This window comes from Thunnus maccoyii, chromosome 20 (genome assembly GCF_910596095.1).
Source record: "Thunnus maccoyii chromosome 20, fThuMac1.1, whole genome shotgun sequence".
In the NCBI taxonomy this organism is placed as follows: domain Eukaryota; kingdom Metazoa; phylum Chordata; class Actinopteri; order Scombriformes; family Scombridae; genus Thunnus; species Thunnus maccoyii.
This window is the reverse complement of record NC_056552.1, coordinates 2525210-2539743: the sequence shown is the minus strand read 5'-3', so window position 1 is coordinate 2539743 and position 14534 is coordinate 2525210. Positions and strand designations below refer to the sequence as shown.

At 40.1% G+C, this 14534-nt stretch overlaps 1 long non-coding RNA gene across 1 annotated transcript; it reads left to right on the top strand.

The window, feature by feature from the left end:
• The first annotated feature begins 7418 nt into the window (after nt 1-7418).
• Nucleotides 7419-11210, top strand: LOC121887474. Its single transcript, XR_006092978.1, has 2 exons — nt 7419-8536; nt 10673-11210. It is a non-coding gene; the product is annotated as an uncharacterized LOC121887474 (long non-coding RNA).
• Nucleotides 11211-14534: the final 3324 nt, after the last annotated feature.

Sequence of the window (14534 nt, the reverse complement as noted above, 5' to 3'; positions counted from 1 at the left end):
CTAAATTCTTTCTTAAGGTTATTTTTAAAAAATTAGTAAGTTGAATACAAACACACTTATATAATCTTCTCCAGTGCATTGAGTGTGATTATCTTTAACATATTTTGTGCTCTTACATTGATTACAAGGTTCTCTGAGGTATACATATAATATGGTATAATGCTTCATAATGATAATGATCCAACACCTTTTTACTTTAAAACTTATGATATTCGTAATAATCATTCTGCACCATTTTGTTTCATAAGTCTTGTAAAATTAGGGAACCTCAAGACGATGAGACCATCTGGATATCTGAGGTAAGTTTTCTGTTGGTGCATCAACATCCAGATGTTTATATTCACATTTTTAATTTGTGCATAAAGAAACCGGAGAGAAAATGCTGAAAATTCAAAAGCATTCTCAAAATATCACAGAAACAACATGTTTATGCTTCGCTAAGGTGGAAAAGTTGCTGCAAATATAAAAGCAAAATGTGATGTAAAGGTTCCCTGTCGAGGTTATTGATCTCTAGTATCACTATGGATTTACCATTATCATTGTGAACTAGTCCACTGATCTACAGGTGGCTGTAATGTGCTGAGAAACACAACAACACACCTACAAAGACAGAGAAGAAGAAGACTGCAAACTAGTAAACATGGATGTAAACAATGCAAATGTTTTCTGAGGAAGGATTCAACACTTGTTAGATCACAGAGATACACATGATGAGTTTTGGTGACACTGAATGTAAACATAACTTTTGTTTGTTTACATGGAAACTCTACAGGAGCGCCTTTAAATCATGATGCACTTAAACGTCACTGAAGAGTAACAAATGTAATCGCCGGCTGGATTATGTTCACAAGCAACTTTTTTGAATGAAAAGCTTTGTTTATGTTTTATGAGTTTTATGTGTTTTTAGGTTGAGGTCAGTGAAAGATGGTGGTTTTTGTTAAATCTTAATAAACACAATCTCTCTCTAAACTTCTCTGTTCTGTTAGTGCCTAAAAATAACCATAAAAACGTTTATTATTAATGTAGTTGCTACGACCAGATGTTATACTGCAGATCAGATGTTTTGGTGTAAAATAAATGAAACATTTTAGTTCAGCGTCAACGTTTTTTGTGATTTTCCAGATATGTTAGTTAAGAACATTTCCTCATTATGTAACAGAAAACCAAGCAAACATTATGTTTCCCTCAAAGTCGTCGTACATAAACATCACTTCTAGGAGACGAGGTTGACGCTCTTTCATGCGTTTCTATCCGCACGGTTTTATTTACATTTTTCAATTTGCATAAAATATTGCAAAAAAGTTTTTACGCTTCGCTGAGTTGGAAACGTTTCAATGAAAGTGCGATAATGTGCGACGTAGCGAATAAATGATGACGTGCACGAATCATGTGACTTAAACGTCACTGAAGAGCTGAAAACATCAGATCTGTGTGGAGTGATGATGATGAGGAGACTGTAACCTTCCTCACATCGATACATGAAACTAACAGAAACATCATATTTCCATCGTTTGAGCTTCGACTGTCGCTCTTTAAATGACGTCGTCTTGTTGTGTCTTCTTCTGTAACGGTTTAATGGCACCAACTGAGAAATAGTGCCACCTGCTGTTAATCTCCTGATATTCACACAACAGCAGTGAATAGAAACAAACATCTAACAGAATTTTCTGAAAATTGGGTTAAAATTTGCGCTACATTTGGATGGAAACATCTGTTTTCTCCTGGTTGTAATGTCCTCTTACAGGAAGGATTCACAACAGAAAGCAGGACAGCAAAGTTAAACACTACTGGGTGAATCTACCTCGTGTGACACAAACATACGTCAGCAGCTCTGTTATACGTCGCCTCTCATTCTGGCATCCGAACCATCTGCGTCTCTTCTCTCAAACAAATGAAAAACAACCCTGAAACATCGCAGCAAGTTGGAGACCAAGTGCCTTGAAATGGGGAAGTTGGAATCTCATCATCTGAGGAACTTTAATGACTTTGTCGAGTTCCCACACTTGGCTAGTTAGTAATGAATTCAAACGATGTGCTCTCTCTCTCTCTCTCATTTGTTTTTGTTTGTTAGCTTTTACAAACAACAGTCTCATGCAGAAGATTTAATTTTACAGTTGGAGAGCTTCATTTCCACGGTCGAGGAGAAATACTTGCTTCTCTCTTTCTCTGCCTCCTCGTCTCATTTTCTGATACTGACCTGTACCAACACACACACACACACACACACACTGTGTAATGAACTGCTTGGTTTAATTAACTGGGAATACAGACTTTATTGATGAGTGACGATCTAATGACTTTTCTTCCTACATTGGTTCTGCTGCGACACTCAGGACTCATCAGAGTCATCTACACATTAATATGAGTTTGTATCTGTCTGATATTTTACTGAAGTAATAAAGAGGATGGTGGAGGAGAGAGAAAAGAGAGAAATGTGTAATTTATTCCTCTATAACAGTATATGTGGTTTTAGTTTCAGGATTCAGAAAGAGACACAAAGAAGTGAGCTGACAAACTAAAAAACACATCTGAATCTGAGAGATTAAATTATATTATGATAGTTAATTAGTTTCTGGTTCCATTTGCATCTGAATATCTGTCAGCAGTGACCTCAGAAGATAACTGATCTATTATTAAATCTCTCTCTCTTCACTCTTTGCAGGTAAAATTAGCATTCTTCTCATTTAGCCATCGGTCACCAAGCCAGCAATGAATTAATCTAATATAAAATGTGTGTATATATATATATATATATATATATCTTCTTCCTCTGTGCTGTAGAGTTGCACTGGGTCACATGTTCCTTCATCATGGAGAGTTTTGGTCACGTTAGTTTGTTAAGAAACGGCTCCAAAGACTAATAACAGCATCATGTTTTCAGTCTCCAGAGAGTAGTTCTGTGTAAGGCAGACGCTACTGAGCATGTGCAGGAACACAGTTCTGTTTACATGATCACAACATGTTGACTTTGTACTTTATTTTAGCTTTATTTCATCCTGTATCGTGTTAAATGACATCTTTTATCTGTATCAGCTTGTTCTCATCTGCGTCTCTCCAATACTTGATTTGTTTTGTCTTCACTGGACAAGTTTAGTGAATTACATCACTTTGAGCTGCAGGTGGATATTCTGTAGGAAAGAATGAATTTATCGATTCATTTTATTATTGATATGACTAAAGGGGTTGGTCTGCTTTAGCTGCGCTGAGCTACGCCAACCTGCGATGAAACGAGCTCGCTGGCAGAGCCGACCCCCTTCTTTCTCCTGTCATGGAAATGTTTTGCATTGTTGCTCAAAGAAAAACACACAGAGACATAAAGAAAGCTTTAAACATTGTTCATTGTTGAAGCAGTTGTAAACAAAACACCAAGGAGTAAAAAAACTTCTCTTATCTGAAGAATTTTGGCCATAAAAACCCAACTTTGGTGGCTTCTGGCACATCCTGATGCTACTATTCCATCACATACACTGATCTTAATTATTGCATATTTTAATTAGTTTTCCTACCCGATTGTACACATGAAGTCATTTATTGTAAAGGAGATAATTTGGTGTCATCCCGTCTCCATAACCCCGGGATTCCACTGGCGTTCCGGCTCCGACACGGTTTTGCTCCGTCCTCTGCACGGCGCCTTATTCCACCGGGAGCGTGTCAGAAGTGGAGCATCTTCACTGTGGGGAAGCCTTCCGCCGTTTAAAGTCAGTTGCACTCCTACTACAGTAATTACGGCAGGCTAGTCAAAGCCCCGGTGGAATCGGATACATTGAGTAGAGTGGCCGCGATCAGCTCCGATTATCATTAACTTTTTAACTGAAAACTTTTTGTGCACGTTGTAATCACTCAATTTAAATGATTTGAATGTGCACACACACACAAAACTTCAACCTAATCGAAGGCAGACGGAGTTAATACATACAATCATATTATATTTCACAGCCCACAACGGTTAGAGGGCTGGGAAAGTTTAAACCAAGACAAGAAAGAATCTGACAGAATGTGAAGCGCTCGACGTTCCCAGCGGTCCTGCACTTCAACTACACTTCCAAGTTTGACACGAAGAACATCATGGAAAGACAAACTGGGGTTAAAGGCCGAGCTTCGCTGTTAGTCAGAACATCACAGAAAATACATTCCTCCGACTGGAAGATCAGCTTTGTTTTCTGCGTCTCGGCTCCCGGCGTGGGCCGACTGAAAGGTAGATCAAGGTTCAGGCGGATGAAGCCGCGGGAGAACGAGGCGGATTTTCTGATCAAGTTTGGACGGGCTGATATGCAGACAGAGCGAGAGCAGAGGACTGAACACGGCGACTGAAACGTCATTAATGCTGAATACTGAACGCTGGCTGCGGCGTGTGTTCTCTCCAATCATGAAGAAATGAGCCGTAACCTTCAGCCTGATGAGGAAGCATGTGGTGGGAAAAGGTTTTAAACATTTATGGTTGGTTTTTATGGAGAATTTCTTACACTTACACTGAGTCAGATAAACTCAAGGATGCTGCTTCATGTTATCAGCCTTCAGTCTGAAGTTATGTTTAAACAGTGAGATTAACATATAGCTGCGCTCAGAGGTGCAGGAACACAGCTGCAACGCTCAAACATCTGTTTTAGCTCATAAAAAGAACATTTAAACCTCTTCCAGATCCTGTAGTTGTAGATCTTACTTTCAGTTTTCTGCCTCCGACTTCCTGTTTCAGCGGATGACGTCATTCAAGATGCAGCGTATCTTCAGGCATCTTTACAACAACAACATCTCCGTCACAGTTTCTGAATCAAAATAGTCAGTGATTAATTTTCTCTGATAGTCGATTTAATTAAATAATTGTTCCATTTGTAGTGAGATAAAATGTCAGATGTGTTGTTCTGCTGCCCTTGAGTGGCAGAAAAAGAAATAAATACGTCTTCAGAAGTTGTTGCTCTTTTGACTGATTTACCATCAATCTGAGTCAAGGTCACATCCAACTTTCTGCACCATTCAATGAACGTTTTCATCTCTTTTCTGTTCTGTTCTCAAAACACATTAAAATCTCAACGTCAGCTTTTCCTGACGACTCGGATCACCTCTCCTATCAAGGCCAGACGCTGCCTGTTGGTCCTGTTTTCTTCTGACTGTGGTCTTCTCGCTGTCTGTGGTTGGAGGAACCATCTTAGAGTAACTTTCAGCATTAAAACTTTAAATAATTTATGTTTTCTGCAACTTTCAATGACTCTTGATGTCGTTGAAAGCTGCAGAAATACCATTATTACCTGTTTGTTAAAAAAAAAAAAAAAAAAAAAAAAAAGAAGAATTTCTGATTTTTCTCTTCGAAGGAAAACGTCTTTTTCCAGATGAAAGATTTAAAGCTTTTGGTCGGACTGCAGCTACAAAAACAAAAAGAGGTAATAGATGGTCTGTGAATGAGGAAAAGCCACAGCTGGAGATCTTCCTGCGGCTCGCTTATCAAGCGGCGACAGACTGAGAGACGGACAGACAGACGGACGACAGACAGACAGACAGACAGACGGACGGACGGACGAGGTTTCTGCTGCTTCTTTGTCTGCCGTGGATGTGAACAGCGAGAGGACGGCTTGAAGCCAGCGGGGAGGAGATGAGCCTGCGCTTCAGGAGAGTTCCCGACAAGTTAAGCATCACTTAACTTCTCCAAATGCGAGAAAACTGTTTGAAGTTTTGTCAAACATTTTTCAAAAGCACAAAGCTCAGGTCACACTGTACTTTCTACACGGGAGTGAAAAGGGGGAGCAGAGAAGAAGAGGAGAAAGGTAGAGGAAGATTCACTCAACTAATGATTCTGAAGGTTGTAGAGAAATATGAGGACGAGCTTCTCTTTCCAGGAGGTTTCATCCATTTTGGATGTAAATGGGAGGCAGGTTGACGGACTTGTAAAGCAACTCTGAGAGGAAGCTGCTAATGTGTATCGTGTATAAACTCTATAATGAGTGTTGCGAGCAGGGTTTCACAAACTTCTCTTGCTTGTTTATTGAATTCCAACATAATTTAAGTGTTGGAGAGTAGAAAGAACATTAATGTGGAACTATTTTGATAATCTAAAAATCGTTTTAGTGACCCCTCCCCTGAGGAAGCTTCCTGAAGCTGACCAATCAGAGCAGAGTGGGCTCATCAGGAGGCGGGGCCTTAAAGAGACAGGACCTATGCTCCAAAAATTTTTAGAAAGTCTGGATTTTAAGTCTCTGTTACACTAATAACAGCTTAAACACTTATTATATGATTTTTATGTCATTTTTATATTATTATAATGGTCAAAATTACAAAACTTGAGGTTAACATAGGTAAACATGCTGCCTGCAAGTCAGAAGTCAGGGCTTCAACCAGCTCTGAATGCTTCATTTTGCAAAGTTACCTCTACTTCCTCCTTGCGACGATATCACATTGTTCACACATGCTCACAAATAGCCGTCCCTTCAGTAGCCTTGGTTGCTAAGGTGGTTGCTAAGGTGTTTCCATGTGTTGTTCACTCTCATATTTCAGATGTGATTCAGCTCCAACATGTACGGATGGATTTGAGAAGTTGACATTTAGAGTAAAGAAGAGAAAAAGAGTTTGTTTACGTAGCCTCTGGAGCCGGAGGAAGCTTCCTGAAGCTGACCAATCAGAACAGAGCGGGCTCATCAGGAGGCGGGCCTTAAAGAGACAGGAGCTAAAACGGCCTGTTTCAGACAGAGGCTGAACTGAGGGGCTGCATAAAGGACCAGTAGAAGATAAATAAGGAGTTTTTAACTGGAAATCATGTAAATATATTCCAGTAGAGCCCCAGAATATAAATATAGAGCTGGAAATGTGCAGAATATGTTTCCTCTTTAATCAAATGAAAATTGGTTTTGGGTTGAAAATCAGTTCTGAATTGAACTATATGGAAAAGAAGATGTACAAATGTTACTTTGAACTAGTGTTGCTGCTTCATCATATGCTTTTATATTATATATGTCTGTATATGCTCGAACCAAAACCACTTACCATTCATGTCGGCTACACAATTCACGACCCCACAAACATCTAGAATCTTCCTCTGAATAGGGAAGATTTTCTGTGTTGTGGGTTTTATATGAATCAAAAAGGCTTCATAGATGCTGTGAAAAATAAACATCTTGCTGAGTTCTCGCTCTGATTTCATGCTGCTTCCCTTTTTCTTTTTTTCTTTTTTTTCCTTAAGTGCGAGAGAATCGCAATTTAATGTCTCTTCGCTCTCATACAATTCACTGACGAGGTTATTGCAGCGCACATCCAATCTGTTTATCTGACACTTACAGCGCTGGAGTGTAGTCTTGTGTCTGCAGCTGCAAACATCTTTTCAGAAGCTTCTTCTACAGTAAATAATGTCAGATCAGATTGCTCAGGAGGAGTCTGGGGGTGGGGGTGGGGGGTGGGGGGGTTAATGTTTCGTGAGTCACGCGCTAAAATGCATTCTTCAACCTCTAACAAACTGGAGGCAGACTTATGAAAAATTGAAGCCCTCCTCAGCCTGTTGTTTATGTATCGTATGGGTATGAAGATGCAGCGGAGGGTCAGATGTGCCGCGAGCTGAGTTTCCTGATTTAACATCGTCTGAACATTATTCATAAAGCCGAGGTCTGAGTGGCCTCTTTTTTTTTTTTTCCTCCCAGAGTGCTGCTTGGAGAAAAGATTAATTCTTCCTCACATTTGGCTGCCAGTTTCATCTTTTATTCCTCTGGTGCTGAACATACTGGCAACCAAATACTCTATTCATACAGACACACAGGTTACATAAACACAAATAAGTCCCCAAAATGTATTTTCTTTCAAAAACCTGTCAAGATGAACTCAAAAACTGCTGCTTTAACTATCAATTATTTCTGTTACTGATCAATCTGCAGACTATTTTCATGATAAAGCAGTAAGAAATGTAATTGGTTTAGTCTAAGGCTGTAGTCTCCCAGTCGATAGGCTCTTGTCTGACCAATGACGTTGGCATTACACCATATCCAGGGCTTCCAACCCCTGACAGTTTACTGAGAAGATAAAGCTGTGTTTGCTTGTGGGGGCAGATAACTCTGGTTCACACTCCAACATGATAGGTGGTGATAACGCACCTTAACACTGGTTGCCACCCGCCATAAAAATGTAGAAGAAGAAGACGAGAGCGCTGCAGACCCAGCGGCAGGCTGAGGAGACCAGGGTGAGTCTGAGACGGGCTTGTCAGGCTCCGAGATAACATTATCTTCTGCCTTCTGCTTAGAAGTGGTGAATTTACAGCTCACAGCAACTTAATACGATATAGTCTCTGGCTCTGTTTGATATCTGGTGGTATCTCTTCATGGTTTGGTAACTTGACAGTTCAGTCAAAGGCTCGAATCAACAGACCAGTACAGACAGCCATGAAGATTATGGGAGTCCATCAGTCTTCAGGATATTTTTCAGCAAACCTTAATCAGACGGGCACAAAAAAGTCATCTCAGACCCAACTCATGTTCTTCACCCTGAATATCAGTTCCTTCCCTCAGGCAGACGGTACAGAGGATCAACCGTTCCATCGAAGTCCTCAACACCACCCAGGCTGTAATGTGTATGCCGTAGCTGTACTGCTTCTTCTTCTTGTTCATCACAGTATTTATTTGTTTATTTATTGTAATATGTGTGCTCTTTTATAATGATGATGATGATGATGAACAAATGTATTTGTTGTTTACACTGTGAAGTCCAAGACAAATTTCCTACTGGGACAATAACGTCTATACTAACCATAGACTGTAAAAAATATGGACGTGGTCGCCATGACGTCACCCACTGGTTTGTGAACTGCCGTTTTGAAGCCTCGAGTTTAGCGTTTTGACCATCGACATCTTGGATTTGACCAGAGTCGGCATGTTTGATTGTTGGAGCCAGAAGTGACCATATTTGGACGAAAGGGTGGACATGACCATAGCGCTAGCCGCTAGCTTGGTTAGCACTTTAAAATCTATGGTTAACAGTGATAATGCTAATGCTAATTTCTGCTAGCACAAAACAGTCTTAAAACCATTAAAACAAAATGTACAAACCGAAAAAACTGAACATCCGACTCTTTAGAGGATCTTTTATCACAACCAAACGCAACCAAAATGTTACAATTAACTTTCATTAAATGAAAACACACTGTACACACAGCAGCTACGCCTATACTCTGTGAATCTGTGTTACGCCATGGTTATATCATATAATCAACGATGTCGCTACGGTACCAACTTGTCAATCACAACGTAGCCACGTCCTAAAACATACGCCGATTTATTGTCTGTTTTACTCCAAATGGGACCATAATTTACAAAATGAACATCATGCTGTATTGAAGAAGACGTGATACTAGCGACTGACACCATAAACTCATTAGGAAACTGTTTACTGGGATCATAAATCAAGTGAGAAGTAGGGTCATTTTCTCATAGACTTCTACACAATCGGACTTCTTTTTGCAGCCAGTGGAGTCGCCCCCTGCTGGCCGTTAGAGAGAACGCAGGTTTAAGGCACTTATGCATTGGCTTCACTTTTCAAACCGGGAGCAACCTGCTTGATCCTATCCTAGATATCACCCACTAACGATACGTCATTAGCGTAGTTAGCATACATTAGCTCGGAGCGCTAACTTGGCTTGTTTACTATATTATGTGAACGTCACTTTTCCCCCATTGACCAATCGATAGGATGAAGAGTTGGTACGATTTCAGTCGACCAAGATTTTCTTTGGTTGACTACAGTCCCAGTTTTGTTCAGCAACAGAAACAACTGCACTTTGCAGACTTGACATAAAAATGCACATTAAATCTGTAGACCGAGTGAGACTTTTTTTTTCTAGTTAGTTTGGGATTTTGTTTGTTGTTTTGGCCTTGGAGACCCTGACACCTAATTTGCTTTCTCTTTTTTTGCTATTCCAGTCAGTTTTTCTGTTAATCATCCTCTTTATTAATAAATAGTACTCACTTTAAAAGTGTTTCAACAGCCTTTTCTTTCCATTTTTGCAAAGGGTTTTCAGTAAACTGGTTATGTTTACTCCCTGTGTTCCTCTAGACATTAGAGCTTGTAACAATTCACACACACACAAACAGACACATAAACCTCTCTGCACTGCTAAAGATGCACACAAACATCTGAATAAACATGCACACAAACATGTTCAGAAAATCATCGCCTGCTTTCATGCACACAAAACACGCAAATGCACATTTTGTCAAGCTCACGGCCGTATGGAAGAACGAGAGGCTGCTTGTGTATTCGCTGAGCAGAGGCCGATTCTGCTGCAAACAGCTTGTGCGTTTTGACATTACTATCATTACTCAGGGCACTTAGCTGCTCTGCTCATCTGCTCTGCAATGCTAAGCAGTCGGGTATCGCTGCAGCCAGGCAGAAGAGCGAAGGTTGACTCCTAACACACCATGTGAATGTCGTGTTAAGAGCAAGAACATGTCTGCCCTGCAGGAACATGCCGCTTCCACCTGCACTGAAAGATTCACACGGCATCATGGGAAATACAAGCACAATAGCTTTTTTTTTTCTCTCTCTCTCTCTCTCCTCTCCTCCTCCTCCTGTCTTTCTTGTGTTTCTGTTGGCATGCAGATGATTCTCTCGCCCGCAGCGTTTGTCTTTCTCCTGCACTTTTAGATGGAAAACATAACCTAACCAGCATTTCTTAATGGTGTGTTTTTCTTTTTTTTTTTGGATGCATCAGGGCGAGAAGAAGAGAGCGTTCAGCATGTTAAAGACTTGTTCTGGAGACCTCTGCTTAAACTGCATCACCTGAGCCACACTGACGTTTAAATAAAACTAAAAATGTAAAGCCTCTAAAGGCACCAACACAACACAAGAGCTGGATGGAGATAACGTCCTACATCAGCGTTTCCCACATTCTTAAAGTCTGCTCAAGGATATTGACGATATATATCAGGAAACTGAGATACAGAACCACAGATCAGACCTGGACTCTGTGTGAAAACTGGTCAAAAATCAATACAGCTGTCAGAAAATGATCCGTCCAAGTTTGTCTCTGTTGCTGTTGCTTCAGTTTTTGTTTCTGCATGTGTGTGTGTGTTTGCATTTCTATTAATACACTTATGGTTTGTAACGCATCTCGGTGGGAAAGTGAAAGAGCAGCACTTGGCTCTCAAACACTACTCCCACTGTGAACGTGTGCGACTGTGTGTGAACAGAACGTTGGTTTCAGCGAAGCTTCCCTGATTGAATAAAGATTAAAGGAGACGTATTCTGCATTTTGTGGTTTTCTGTCATTTTTATACTGTTTATATCAGATGTTAAACATGATCAAAGTTCCAAAACTTGAGGTGAACGTATGTAGAAACGCTGCCTGTCACTACTGACTCTCAAATAAAGGCAAAAAGGCCAAAAAGAACCCTTAAAAAAAAAAGCTGCTTCTATCGCACAGATTTCTTAGCTTTGTATAAAAAAAATAAGTGTGAAAGCCCTGTGGGATACGTCTCCTGTGAGTGAAGATGGAAACTAAATCAAAGGAAGAGAAGCGTGCAGGTCACCGGCGCCTGGCTGGTGGTGTTTTCTCTCGGTGTGAACAGGAAGTGTATCGAGGATGTTTTCCTTTACGACCTCTGAACAAGGTCACAAAGTTTGTCTTTGAACTTCAAAAGAAAAAAGGGGTTTCGACCAGCTTCTGTTCATCCGCCTGCTCACACTCAGGTGCTTTTAGGTGACTCATCCCTGCTAATAACCGCTACACACACACACACACACACACACACATGTTATTACACACATTACTTCAGACAACACACACTTGCTCTCAATAACCTAGAGAATCTCCTCTAAGTGAGACTCTGTGAGCATGTGTGTATTTTTCCCCAGTAAGAGCCGCAGGTTTAAAACAGGCTTAACAACACTGGTCTTAAGTACATTTTCAAACAACGAGGATCTGATGTAACCACCTCTCATCGAGCTTATAATCCACAGCGATGAGCCAAACAAGACGGGAGACCTTGAAGATGGTCTTCTGTCTTGTTTTTTCAAGGGTTTTCCCCTCCGGTGTTTTTTATTGGATGAGTATTTGCTGTGATTAGAGAGGGGATTGGTCGGAGGAGGCGGCGGCGGCCGGGCTGGCCTCCCTGGTTGGATGATCAAAAAAACGGAAGAGGCTTAAAGCGGGATGAAGGTGATCTCTGCGGCGCTCACGTTGAGACGTCGGGGGGGGGGGGGGGGAACGGAAAGATTAAGAAAGATATGATTCACAACTAGACGTCAGACGGCATCGTGTTTGTTCTACAAAGACGTGAAAGTTTGGACTTCCTGTCAGTTTGTCGTCCTACAACGTTATCAGTAAAACTATGTGCAGGTTGTCGACGTTAATGTACATTTAAAGTTATTCTGTTGAATGTTGTGTTTATATTCGTTTCATTATCAATTTATCTGCTGATTATTTTCGATCTGTTTGTATTTATAAATCTCCGTTTTATATCATGTATGACAGAAAAACATCAAATCATCACATTTAGGAAACTATAAGGAGCAAATATTTGAGATTTTTGATTAAAAAATGACAAACATGTTGTTGTGTCGTCAATAAATATGGTTAAAAAGACAAAAGTCTTGGGAAAACATCCAGTTTAGTCATTTTTTGTTTCAGTTACATGAACTAATCCCAGTGTCTCATGAATTGCGGCATAAAATCACTCTTGAACCCTCGTTTACTTAAAGTAAGGGTGCCTGTAAAGGACACTAGTTTTAAAAGAATGTTGAGTTTGCTCTGGTTTGTATGGAAACAAGCTGAGAGTTGAAAATAAAGACGTAATGAGGTTGTCGCCCATCTTAAAGGCTACAAATCAAATCAATAGTGACTCCGTGCTGCCGATGGAAATAACAGGAGAGACGAACATGAGAAGAGATGAAGGAAAAACTATAAATCTCAGAATCTCTACCAACTCCTGAGAGGAAATATCTGGCTCTTTACCTGCTAAATGCTCCACTATGTTCACCAGCTAGTCTACAGCTAACTGTGTCTGTTAGCAGGTAGTGAACAGCGACTTTTTACAGCTTTTTCTCTGAAAACGACACTATGAGAGACGCTGAGAGTGAACCAGAACAGTAAAGTTGCAGCCGGACAGATAAACAATGAGCTGAAACTCACTATAAAGCTCCGTAAAGCCGAGAGGAGCTGCAGAGTCACTGATAATTCACTGTAGGTTCATCACTACGAGCCAAACACATCACACACTGACACATCAGACTGTGGAGTTTGTTATATGTCATTTGTATGGTTTTATGGTTTGTATGGCGTATCTATCTTGACAGTTGTGACTCTTAAAAGGGAAAATATTCTGCTTTTTGTGCTTTTCTGTTATTTATACTCTGTTATGATGTTAAACACGGTCAAAAACTTGAGGGGAATGTATGTAGAAATGCTGCCTGCAAGTCAAAACTCAGGGCTTCAACCTGCTCTGAACACTTTGTTTGCGATGTTTTTTCTACCTTACAGACGAGCTGATGTCGGCTCATCAAACATACCTATAAGTTTTCATATAAACCTTGAAATGTGCATGTGATGACCTGGCTGATTTTTAAATATAATAACACAGCAGCTCTCAGCACCTTGAAACTCATTTCTATCCCAGCAGCAGCAGCAGCAGCCTTGATAATCTCATACTGGACTCCTGTCAACACGACCTTCAGCAGTCACAACGTCAAAACCCAATCTTCAGTCCCGTCACGCTCGTCGTCTTTCACAGCCAGTAAAACACATGTGAACGAGAGTCAAATTGAATCGTTTTCACAGTAATCAAGGAGATGATTTAGTTTTACCGTCGTCTTCTGCAGGGCCAACAGAAGAGTGGTGATGAAGAAGATAATCAAATCTAGTTTAGACAGACTGTCTCCAACACAGACTTCGTTTATTGACACTTCATAGATTCATCTAACAGGCAGCCGATCTGCTGCCCATCACAACTCGTTCCACATCTCTCCTGTTTCTGTAAATGTTTCTATTTGTGTCACAAACAGCATCTGCTGAGCCGCTGGTAGGAAGAAACGAAGGTGTTTGCTGTTACGGGTGCCTGCTGGGGACATTTTAGAGGCACTTTACAGTGAAAAGTGACAGTTTAAGCAGATCTGTGCCTCTGGTTTAAACCACACACACCTAAATTATGACAATGAAACAAAATCCTGAAATCTAAATAAGACAAGAAGATACATTTACATCTAATAGATGACGATATGTGATCAATACAAAACAAAAAAAAAACAATCTGTTCAAAAGCCACTTCACTGATTACATGTATTTCCTTATTAATTTGTTTAATTGATAATTTATTTAAACCTTCACACATTTATTTATGTCTAAATATTTACTCATGTTTCTGTTTATTTGTTTGTAGAGCTGCAATGATGAGTTTATTAATTGGTTATTCCATTGACTGAAAATTAATCACCAACTATTTTGACAAACGATTAATCATTTTGAGTCATTGTTTCAGAGAAATATCAATATTTGTTCAGTCGTCTATGACAGGAAACTGAATTATCTTTGAGTTGTGAACAAAATAAATATTTCAGGTTGCACTGTGGGCTTTGGGAGA